This window comes from Callithrix jacchus, chromosome 14, assembly GCF_049354715.1.
Source record: "Callithrix jacchus isolate 240 chromosome 14, calJac240_pri, whole genome shotgun sequence".
In the NCBI taxonomy this organism is placed as follows: domain Eukaryota; kingdom Metazoa; phylum Chordata; class Mammalia; order Primates; family Cebidae; genus Callithrix; species Callithrix jacchus.
Window position 1 is genome coordinate 55,736,140 of NC_133515.1, and position 11,286 is coordinate 55,747,425.

Here is an 11,286-nt window from a genome sequence, read left to right on the forward strand (position 1 = left end):
AGATCCAGAGAGAAGGTAGAAAGAAAGACATTCATTCATTCTTTCACTCATTTATTCACTCATTCATATAACAAACAGTGTTTGAGTACTAGTCCAAGTAAAAGAAACCACGTACACAAATCCATGACTTTAGAATAGGCCAAGCTTTTCATTAGAACAAAGAGCAGCATACTGCTACCAGAGTTTTTGATTGGCAAATCCTGTACTTTAATTTCTACTGTAATTTCTCTTCTATGCAGAAAACAATGTATTTTTCTTAGGATAAAGAAAGAAAATGATTTATTTTCACTGAAGAACCCATTAATGCAGTGTCTTTGCAGAAAATCATAGAGGACTAAATTCATTCAAGTAGTTTTGGATTAACTAATAAGCATTTTGCATTAAACTTAACCTGATAGTGATATAAAAGTAGTCAAAGAAATTGTATGACAAGGGTATAATTAGAAAACTGAGTGCTAAACAATGGCATATTGACCAGAAATATAATCCAATAAATATGAATTAAACTCAAAATATAGTTTTCCTGAAAATAAATGAAGATGTTATCTAATAATACATTCTGAATCATCAGTCTCCTCCATCCTTCACCTTACTTAGCTTTTGCTAAAGATACAGTGATTTCTGTTCCATTGTGTGCGATGAGAAAAATATGCCATGACTTTACTATATTTTTCATTAAGGTTAGAAAAGAAAACGTCTTGGAAAGACTGTAATATAGTATCTGAGGCTGGAAGAGTTTTAACATTTACATAGAAAATAACGCCATTTTCCCTTGAAGGACAAAATCAGGCTATAAAAGGTCCCTTCTCTGAGCTTTGCCCAGGCCATGATCTTGGGACTATCAGCTATAATGAGTGCTGTGTGGCTAAGTCCCTATGCATTGTACTGAATATTTATCCTGACAAAGTGTCTGTAGATATAATGAATGTAACAGCCACATTAGAATTACAAGCTGTAAAAAAACATTGCAGTATGAATTATTTGTCAAGAAATAAAAGATGCATTGTAATTTGCCAAGAAACAACTGTCTAATGTGTTTTCTTTTTCTAAAAAAAAATCTGCTTGCTTGCAAAATATTTGGAAAGTAAATTATCTATTACTATTGCTTGCTTGCTAATTGTCGGTAATAATCCCTTTCAATTACTATGGTGAAGTAGGTCAGCCAATTTTTAGTGCTTATGAAACTTGCAATTTAGAACAAGGCAGCAGATCAGCAAGTTAGTTTTTAATATGATTGAGCAAATATGCTTTCTTTTAGTCCTCTTAACCCTAAACATGGATCCTAATGGAATGGCTGTAATACCTAAAAGTAATTATGCTTAATTTTATTTATAAGATTTTTATAATTATTTGTAACAATGACAGTTCATTTTCTATCCTTTTTATTTTTTAATAGATCATATTTATTTATTTTTTAAGACAGAGCCTCATTCTGTTGCCCAGGTTGAAGTGCAGTGGCACGTTCTTGGCTCACTGCAACCACTGCCTCGTGGGTTTGACAATTCTGGTGCCTCAGCCTCCCAAGTGGCTGGGATTACAAGCATGCATCACCACACCTGGCTAATTTTTGTATTTTTAGTAAAGATGGGGTTTCACCATGTTAGCCAGACTGGACTTGAACACCTGACCTCAAGTGATCCACCTGCCTTGGCCTCCCATAGTATTGGAATTACAGACATAAGCTACCACACCACGTCTAGATTTTATTTTTATAGAGCAGTTTTACATGAACAGAAAAACTGAGCAAATCACTCAATGTTCCCATATATACATTTTCTCCCACTCAATCAGTCATTTTCATTTACCTGAACTCTTCTTTAGGTATGCAATATTCTTGGGCAGCTTAGAAATTTGAGACTACCTTTGTATATTTTTAATAATACAACTACGGTTGTCAAATTTACTGCCATAGTTCCCCCGATGTTTCCAGGATTTTGTCCATTAATACTTGGATTTCATTTATAGTTCAGCTCTCACAGCCACTGAAGAACTTTAAATTGACCATTTTGAGAATGATCCTAGTGGCAGTGGAAAGGATGAGTTGGAGCAGGGAGGGAGCAGTGAGGAAGGAAAACCAACAGTTCAGGTGGGACTGATGAAGAACTGAGCAAAAGCTGCAGCAATTAGGATAGAAAGGAAGAGAGAAATCTGTAAGAGTTTGGGTTAAATGCAATGTGATCTAGCAATGAGATAGGTGCTTAAGTGGATGTAGGAATGGTAAGAAGTCCCAAGCCATTAACAGAGATGGGGAAATTTGAGTCAAGGAATGAATTTGGAGAGAAAGGAAATACTGACTTACCATACATGAAGAACCTCCAAGTGAAGATGCCCAGTCTGCAGTTAAAATAAGACCACGTAGCTTAGGAAAGCTCTCAGGATGAGTTTAAAGTTTTGTGAATTGTCAGCCTTCTATGAAAAGCAGAGAGATGGCTGTATATGGGATGGTCCCGGTAAGCTGTGGCACTTACAGAAAGGAAACACCCGTTTAAGTCACCACATTCTTGAGTCTTTCTGGAGCTGGGAGGCAGCATAGGGGTGAACCTCAGGTGTTAGAATTAGGCATTCTCCTTCTCATCCAAGCTTTACCACCCAGCTGAATGACCTCAGACAAGTTTTCCATATTTCTGGGTGTCTTTCTCTTTTGTCACTTACTGAAAAAAGATAATGAAGTTTGCCAAATTTACCTTATGGATCAGTGTATGATATGATAAATTAATGTGTAAAGAAATTCTCTTGGAAGTTAAATATAAAGACATTGTCTGTCTCCTGAGGTTGAAAGTGTTTGGAAATTCCATCAGAGGAGGCAGAGGGGGGAAAAGAGAGGAGCGAAGAACAGGCCAGGCTAAGAGGAGTGTTAACACTCACTAAGTGGAGTGTCAAACAACCAGCAGCTGCCTTAGTCTCAACCCTTTATCCTGCCAAGGACTGTTATGATTTGAATTGTGTGTCCCTCAAAGCAATATATTGATGTCCTAATTCCAGTGATCTTAGATGTGCCTCTGCTTGGAAATAGGGTGGTGGCAGACATACTTAGTTAAGATGAGGTCAGGCTGGAAAAGGTGGGCCCCTAATCCAACGTAACTGGTATCCTTCCTGGAGGATGGGCATGCAAAGGCACAGAGACACAAGGAAAATGCCATGTGAAGATCGGCACAGAGATTAGGGTTAAGCAGCTGCAAGCCAACAATGTCAACTATTGCTGGAAAACCACCCAAAGCTAGGAAAAGGCAAGCAAAGGTATCTCCCCTATAAGTTTCAGAAAGAGCAATTCCTTAATTTCAAACTTGCAGCCTCCAGAACTGTGAGACAATTAATGCATATTGTTTTAAGCCTCCCCGTTTATGGTATTTTGTTACAGCAGCCCTAAGAAGCGAATACAGAACTAATCACTTCTGTTTAGTACAGTCTTTCACAGGGCCATGGTTTTTGTTTTTAAGAAAAAGACAAATAAAACAGGGCTGGGCCCGGTGGCTCACGCCTTAATCCCAGCACTTTGGGAGGCCAAGGCAGGAGGATCACAAGAGACAGAGACCATCCTGGCCAATATGGTGAAACCCCATCACTACTAAAAATACAAAAATTAGCCTGGCATGGTTGTGCACACCTGTAGTCCCAGCTACTTGGGAGGCTGAGACAGGAGAATTGCTTGAACCTGGGAGGCAGAGATTGCAGTGAGCTGAGATCTCGCCACTGCACTCTAGCCTGAGCAACAGAGCAAGACTCCATCTCAAAAAATAAAAATAAATTAAAAAGATGAATTAAAAAAACATAGCAGTGGGCTGAGACATTTTTAAAATAATAAACTAGTGTGCCAGCGTGTCAAGGGGAAAGGCAGCAGGTGTGATGAACGTGTTCCTCATGATACGATTCCACAAGACCACCATCTTCACGGACTCCAAGAAGTCCATTCTGGTGTTCAAGCTGAAGCGTATCGTCAAGGGCATCATCAAGAGGCTGAGCAGAGGCTGTACAAGGACAACTAACTCTTGGATAATAGCAAGACATTGGACGAGTGTGGCTTTACCAAACAGCATGGCCACAGGCCCCAGCCACAGTGGGGCTGGACTTCTGGGCAGATGACACCTTTGAGACCCTGTGCATCGAGCCATTCTCCAGCCGCCCGAGTGCCCAACGTGGTGAAGCCCCAGGACTCAGGATGCAGTGCCAATGAACAAGTCTTGCAGTGAGGAATGGGCCCCAAGAGGCCGATTCCCCCCAATAAAAGAGATTTGGGAGTCTGCAAAATAATAATAATAATAAACTATGGGATTTTTTTTTGTTTCTCAATTGCATAGAGGGATTGCATGTGCAAGTAAGTGTGGTCACTCTTACCAGCACAACGAGCCATTTATTTCAGGAATTAAGAAACAGAGTTGGCTGGTTGGGCGTTCTGATCAGCCTCAACATGTTGGATCACAGAGAGTAAATGAGTGGCCCAAATGTGTTTCTGAGATCCAGAGATAGGAGGTGAATATGTCCTGGGCATCATTTCTGTCTATCCAGGGCTTGGAGTTGGCATTGATTCATCATCAGGCAGACCTCCTTCCTACCACTATTAGAATGAGATAGACAGAACGTCACTAATTTATACAAGGTGTATTAAAGTGTGATGTCACTTTACTGTCAAGAACTTAAATAAATGTTTCAGTCCTAGCTCTGCCACTTTTGCAGGCTTTTAGGTAAACACTTGAGTGGACATCTGTAAGTTTTTACCAGTTTAGCATATTTTCCTTTCAGGGATTCCCTCCCGTACTCCACGCTGATGTCAAATGGCCTCACTTCTCTTATCTCAAGGACATGCATGTACAAGTTCTTGCAAGTTCTTGTCTCTAGTTCAGCCATTCTAATAGTTTTGCAAATGTTACATAAACAACAAGGTAGAACGTTTGTCTTCTGTATTATGACACCTAAAGGCCAATGCTTCAGGAAGCTAAAGTCAATACAGAAGAAAGCAAAACCAAATGATGGAGGCAGAGTCCCAAGAACATCATTTGAACCAATAAATTCAGCTGTGTCCTGACGCCAGATCATCTATTTGGATTTTCCACTTACATAAACCACAGAATTATTCTCCTCTCCCCCTTTATTTTCTTTAGCTACTTTGAAATGCGTGTTATTATTGCTTAACCTCTCTGGCTTTCAGTTCTCCCATCTATAAATTAAGGAGATTACGCTTAAACGTCTACCATTACCACGAGAAGAACACGCCCTGGCTGAAATCTCTGGCATGAAAAGACAAGAAACATGTGAATTAGGGTCACCCTAACCTGCCCACAAATCAGTGGCCTAAAGTAGAGGTACCAGCCAGCCCACGCTGGGTCAACCATCATAGCCAACCTGCCAACACAGGGGCAATAATAAAAATATTGTTAAGAGTAATAATGATGAATAAGGGGTAGAGGATGTTTAAAATGGAATTGACATTACATATGCTCGTGTCTAAGAATGGAACATTAATAGGTGGATGCATTCCCATAATATCCCTACAAACTCAACTTTCTCTTTAGCATTTATAGTCTTAAGTCAAAAATTATTACTGATTTACTCTTAAATCTCTCTCATTCTTTCTAGATAAAACACAAAGCTGCATTTATTATGCACAAATGAAAATTTAAAAGGTCTAAATGTTAGGTTGAGCCCTTGAAATTTAGATCTGGAATATAACTCAGAGGTTATCTAGTTCAATTTCATCCTTTTACTGATGAGAATCCTGAGGTCCAGAGAGCTTTCATGACCTACCAAAGATCCCTTGGCTAGTTTATGTGAGATGAGACTGGAACCCTAGGTTTTAATTCCTACTTCATCACTTCTTCTATTATGACAAATCTCTCCTGGTGTTTACCAAGTTTGGAAGGATTCAAAGCTAATACTCCCATCTGACCTCACTGTTTCTAATTTTTCTAAGTATATTCAGGGCTTTTGAAAGCTGTGAGCTTGAATATCAAAGTTTCTTGTTCAAAAAAAAGAACAAATGGAAGCAGTCAGTAAGCCTGATGCTTTGTGTTTAGTCTATGTTTCATGAATTTCCTATTCCATAAGAGTAAGATGTTTCTGTCATTCAAAAACATATATTTAAGTCACCACTCCATCTGTCTTTTATGACAGCAATTTTTTAAAGGTTGAGCAAAGTTACCCCCACACCTGTTTCTTTTAAACTGAAAGGGACCCAGCTTCACTCTGTAGGGAAATCACAAGGACAACTGGAGATCTTGTCAATTTACAGCCAAGCGTGGCTGGAGAAAAGTGGATAACTGATTAGAGAAGATAGGGAATAAGTACATTTACCTGAAGATGAGCATGGCCTAACTGAAGAGACCAGAGATAATGAGGAAGGTTTGGTGGGAAAATCCATGATTCTGTAACATCAATCAAGACAGTTTTATCTGATTGCAAAGTTTCAAGAAAACCAGTGAACATTTAAAATAGCTATACAGAAAGAGAAAAAAGAAGATAAAGGAAGGTACAATCCATTCTCTGTTACGTAAAGTTGGAAACTAAAGTCCTAAGTGGTACAAAATTAATATTAAATTTTAATGCCATCACATTGAAGTAGTGAATTTAGGTTAATTTTATAAGAACAAAGACTCTCCTTTTAGATTTCCAGGCCTTGCCTCAAGGGATTCTGACCCCAGTTCAAGACACATAGAGAAAGTGCATTGGCATGAGAGGGCTGGGATAACAAGATGAACGTCTTTAAAACTGACTTTTAAAAAAGTCTCATTGAGAATAATCACACATCATCTATTCTTTTAGATGTCTACTAAATGTGGAGTAAAATCATTTACATCATATGTATTAGCTTGAGTCATTTTATCTCCTCATTTACCAGTAGAAGATAGCTGTAAGCAGCTCATCAACATACACTGGGCAGCAGCCAGGGGGCATAATCTGAGAATGATGAGATAATCTTTCTATTTTTTCCCCAAATATATACACACAAAAACATGCACATACTCATATAATATGCCCAAAGCCTAGATCAACTTGTCTTAATAATTTGGCTCACTCATGGGCTGGTATTAATCTGCAGGTATGAATCTAATTTAATGATTTGTCTCACTATAAGCAGGTATTTATCTAACTCATTATTGTTGCATACTAGGAGGCAATGCAATCTTAGAGGTTGTGGGAGAAAGTGGAAACACAGAACTAGTTAGGATCAAGTTACAGGTAGCAAGATGCTTGAAATCGGGTGGGGGGAGGTCACGAAGAAAGGAGAGGAGTGCCTGAATGTCATGTTATATAAGCAACAAACAGAAACCACTTCCTTCTCAATTAATTTCACCTAAATATTTCTAAAATAGCAATTATCTATAAAGGATATGCTGAAGTATTACTAATCTCTATATTTAAGGTTTCTATTTTATGATTGAGAATATAAACCATGCACATCTAAAATATTAAAATACACAATGAGTGGCAATGACAAATGACTGATCCTGGCACCAAGGACCATAAATGTTTGGAGATTAATGATATTATTTCAAGGTGGGTGTGGAGGGTGGAGTTCCAATAAGCATTCAGTAAGAGGTGAGACTCCAGCCACAGCTTTAAGGATAATCAGGTGCAGATAGGAAGGAGTGGAAAGAAATTCTAAATGAGGGTAAAGTGGGAAGATGCAGAAACTCTGGAAGCGAGGCAGAGAGGAGTTCACCACTGACACCAGGAGGAAGATTCTTGAAAGGTTATTTGGGAGAGAAAGGAGGGAACGATAGGCATTTTTTTTTTTTTTCATGAAGAATACAGGGAGCCTATTTTAAAGGAAAAATATCTGATTCATTTTAGTCATATTGTCTGGCTTCTAATGACCTAGCTAAGCCTTTTTTCAACAGAAGGATATTTGATGACATGTCTGTACTTGGAGAAGTACTCCATTTGATGGTTGCATTTTCATTTGGACATTGAGAGGACACTAGAGTCTGATTTGGAGTTGAGGGAGACACATAAGCTCCTGCAAATAATACCATTTTATATGATTTCTTATGACCCATTGTCATGTTTTAAATATACCCTGTGGCAGTAATTCATATTTCCAAATACAGAGGAAAGAAACTCACCTATACCTTTCTGAGTCACCAGGCACTGAGTCCTTTACCTCTCATTTGCATCAGCAGGGAGACCTCCCTGCTCTTTTTGTTCTTGCCTGTTTTGTAATGTGATTAAAGAAGCAGTGGACCAATTCGAGATCCTCTTATAAATGCTGGGGATTGTCCTCTTTAGGGGGCCTAATTCTGTAAGCACTTCCTATATTGGCATTTATGGTACCTGGTTCTTTTCTCATTTCATTCCCTATTGAATCTTCCAGGGAACAATAAGGTGCTGTTCCTCAGCCCCTAACTTCCAGTTTTCCACTTACCCTACTTCACATGCACAAAAGAAAAAAAACAAACAGTTCTTTTACTTCTAATCACTTCCTACGTGCTAAATTTTGTAGAATTTATATAATTTTTTTTTTTTTTTTGCAGACTGTTATTTTATTTCGCTATTTCCAGTTTGAAGCTACTATCATGGGCATTTAGAGTTATACAAATGACACTTACAAAAAATAAAAGACCAAGACACCCAGAGTGAGATGCATGTCGGGAAGTGGGTAGAGGCTGGCAGCAGGGGGGCCCGGCGGCTCACCCCAGGGCTTCCGGGGTGGGGGTGATGCCTGGCTTCATCCACCCAAGAGGCCCAGGGAGCACCAATCACAGCAGGGCCTCTGACCCAGGCATCTGCAGCCCAGGCATGTGGCTGGGGCTGGACAGGAAGGACGGAGGACGGGGCGGAGATACACCCCCAGATCACTCACTACTACAGCCAGGCTTGCCTGGGATGCCTCCAGCAATAATATTCATTAAAAAAAATACTGATTTGGTCATTTTCTGCTTCCAGTCAGGCCAGGGTGAAAGGAAAAAGGAGAAAGACAGCCCTCACACCCCGACCCACGCCCACGAGGGGTATGAAAATGTTCTAAATACCGAAGCTTCTTGAGAAAAGTTTAAACTGACAAGAAATTCTCACAGTGAACGCTTGGTGAAGGGATAGTGGCATCTTAAGCAAATAATCTGCTAAATTAATAAACCTCATAAATTACAAAATCCCTGAATACCAACTGCTGAAATACAATCACTCTCTGACCTGAACCTATTAAATGAAGAAGTCTGCTGTGCATAATTTACAACAGTGCTACGAATGAAAAATAGCTCCTTAAAAGGGAAATAAAATACAAAAGTGGCCTAGCAGTAGAAACAGAATTACTAGTTATTTCAGTGCTTATTTATTTGAATATTGGTTTATGGGTCACCTAATAATTTTATCTTTATTGTTGTTTTGTTCTCAATTGCTCAATAATCCATGATCTAGACAATATTACATTTTGTTGGTTGGCAAGAAAAAAAAACAATATTCATCATGTTTATAGTGTACATATGTATAGTGTTTCTTTAAAGGTAGAAAATACAATATCACAAAAAAAATTTTTTTGGGTGGTTTTTCGAAAAGATCAACAAAATAGACAGACCACTAGCCAGGTTAATAAAAAAGAAAAGAGAGAATAACCAAATAGATGCAATAAAAAATAATAAAGCATGTATCACCACAGATTCCACAGAAATACAAACCACCAGCAGATATTACTACAAACAAGTCTATGCACATACACCAGTAAACCAGGAAGAAATAAACAAATTCCTGGACTCTTGCATCCTCTCAAGCCTGAACCAGGAAGAAGCTGAAACCCTGAATAGACCAATAACAAGGTCAGAAGTCAAGGCAGCAATTAAGAGCCTACCACACAAAAAAAGCCCAGGTCCAGATGGGTTCACAGCCGAATTCTACCAGACATACAAAGAGGAGCTGGTACCATTCCTTCTAAAACTATTCCAAACAATCAAAAAGAGGGAATCCTTCCCAAATCATTGTATGAGATCAACATCTTCCTGATACCAAAACCTGGCAGAGACTCAGCAAGAAAAGAAAACTTCAGGCCAATACCCGTGATGAACATAGATGCAAAAATCTTCAAAAAAATACTGGCAAGCCGATTGCAACAGCACATCAAAAAGCTTATCCACCATGATCAAGTAGGTTTCATCCCGGGGATGCAAGACTGGTTCAACATACACAAGTCTATAAACATAATTCACAACATAAACAGAACCAAAGACAAAAACCACATGAATATCTCGATTGATGCAGAGAAGGCCTTTGACAAAATTCGACAGCTCTTTATGCTAAAAACCCTCAATAAACTAGGTATTAATGGAATGTATCTCAAAATAATAAAAGCTATTTACCACAAACCAACAGCCAATATCGTACTGAATGGGCAAAAACTGGAAGCATTCCCTTTGAAATCTGGCACTAGACAAGGATGCCCTCTCTCACCACTCCTATTCAATATACTTTTGGAAGTTCTAGCCAGAGCAATCAGGCAAGAAAAAGAAATAAAGGGTATTCAAATAGGAAAAGAGGAAGACAACTTGTCTCTATTTGCAGACAACATGATTGTATATTTAGAAGACCCCATCATCTCAGCCCAAAATCTCCTGAAACTGATAAGCAACTTCAGCAAAGCCTCAGGATACAAAATCAGTGTGCAAAAAATCACAAGCATTCCTATACATCAATAATAGACTTAAAGAGAGCCACATCAAGAACGACTGCCATTCACAATTGCTACAAAGAGAATAAAATACCTGGAGAATACAACTAACAAAGGATGTAAAGGACCTCTTCAAGGAGAACTATAAACCGCTGCTCAAGAAAATAAGAGAGGACACAAAGAGATGGAAAAACATTACATGTTCATGGTTAGGAAGAATCAATATTGTGAAAATGGCCATTTTGATGATAGGGTGTAGATTTTAGATCTTTCATTACTTCTCATATGGGCACTTATTGCTATATATTTTTCTCTAGACACTGCTTTAAATGTGTCCCAGAGATTCTGGTATGTTGTGTCTTCATTTTCGCTGGTTTCAAAGAACATCGTTATTTCTGCCTTCATTTCATTGTTTATCCAGTCAACATTCAAAAGTCAGTTGTTCAGTTTCCATGAAGCTATGTGGTTCTGAGTCAGTTTCTGAACTCTGAGTTCTAACTTGATTGCACTGTGGTCTGAGAGACCGTTATGATTTCCAATTTTTTGCATTTGCTGAGGAGTGATTTACTTCCAATTATGTGATCAATTTTAGAATAGGTGTGATGTGGTGTTGAGAAGAATGTATATTCTGTGGATTTGGGGTGGAGGGTTCTGTCAATGTTTATTAGGTTTGTTTGGTTTAGGTCTGAGTTCAAGTC

General features: G+C 38.7%; 1 pseudogene; it reads left to right on the plus strand.

Moving 5' to 3' along the window:
- The first annotated feature begins 3,843 nt into the window (after positions 1 to 3,843).
- LOC100385158 (elongin-B pseudogene) lies at positions 3,844 to 4,187 on the plus strand (annotated as a pseudogene).
- Positions 4,188 to 11,286: the final 7,099 nt, after the last annotated feature.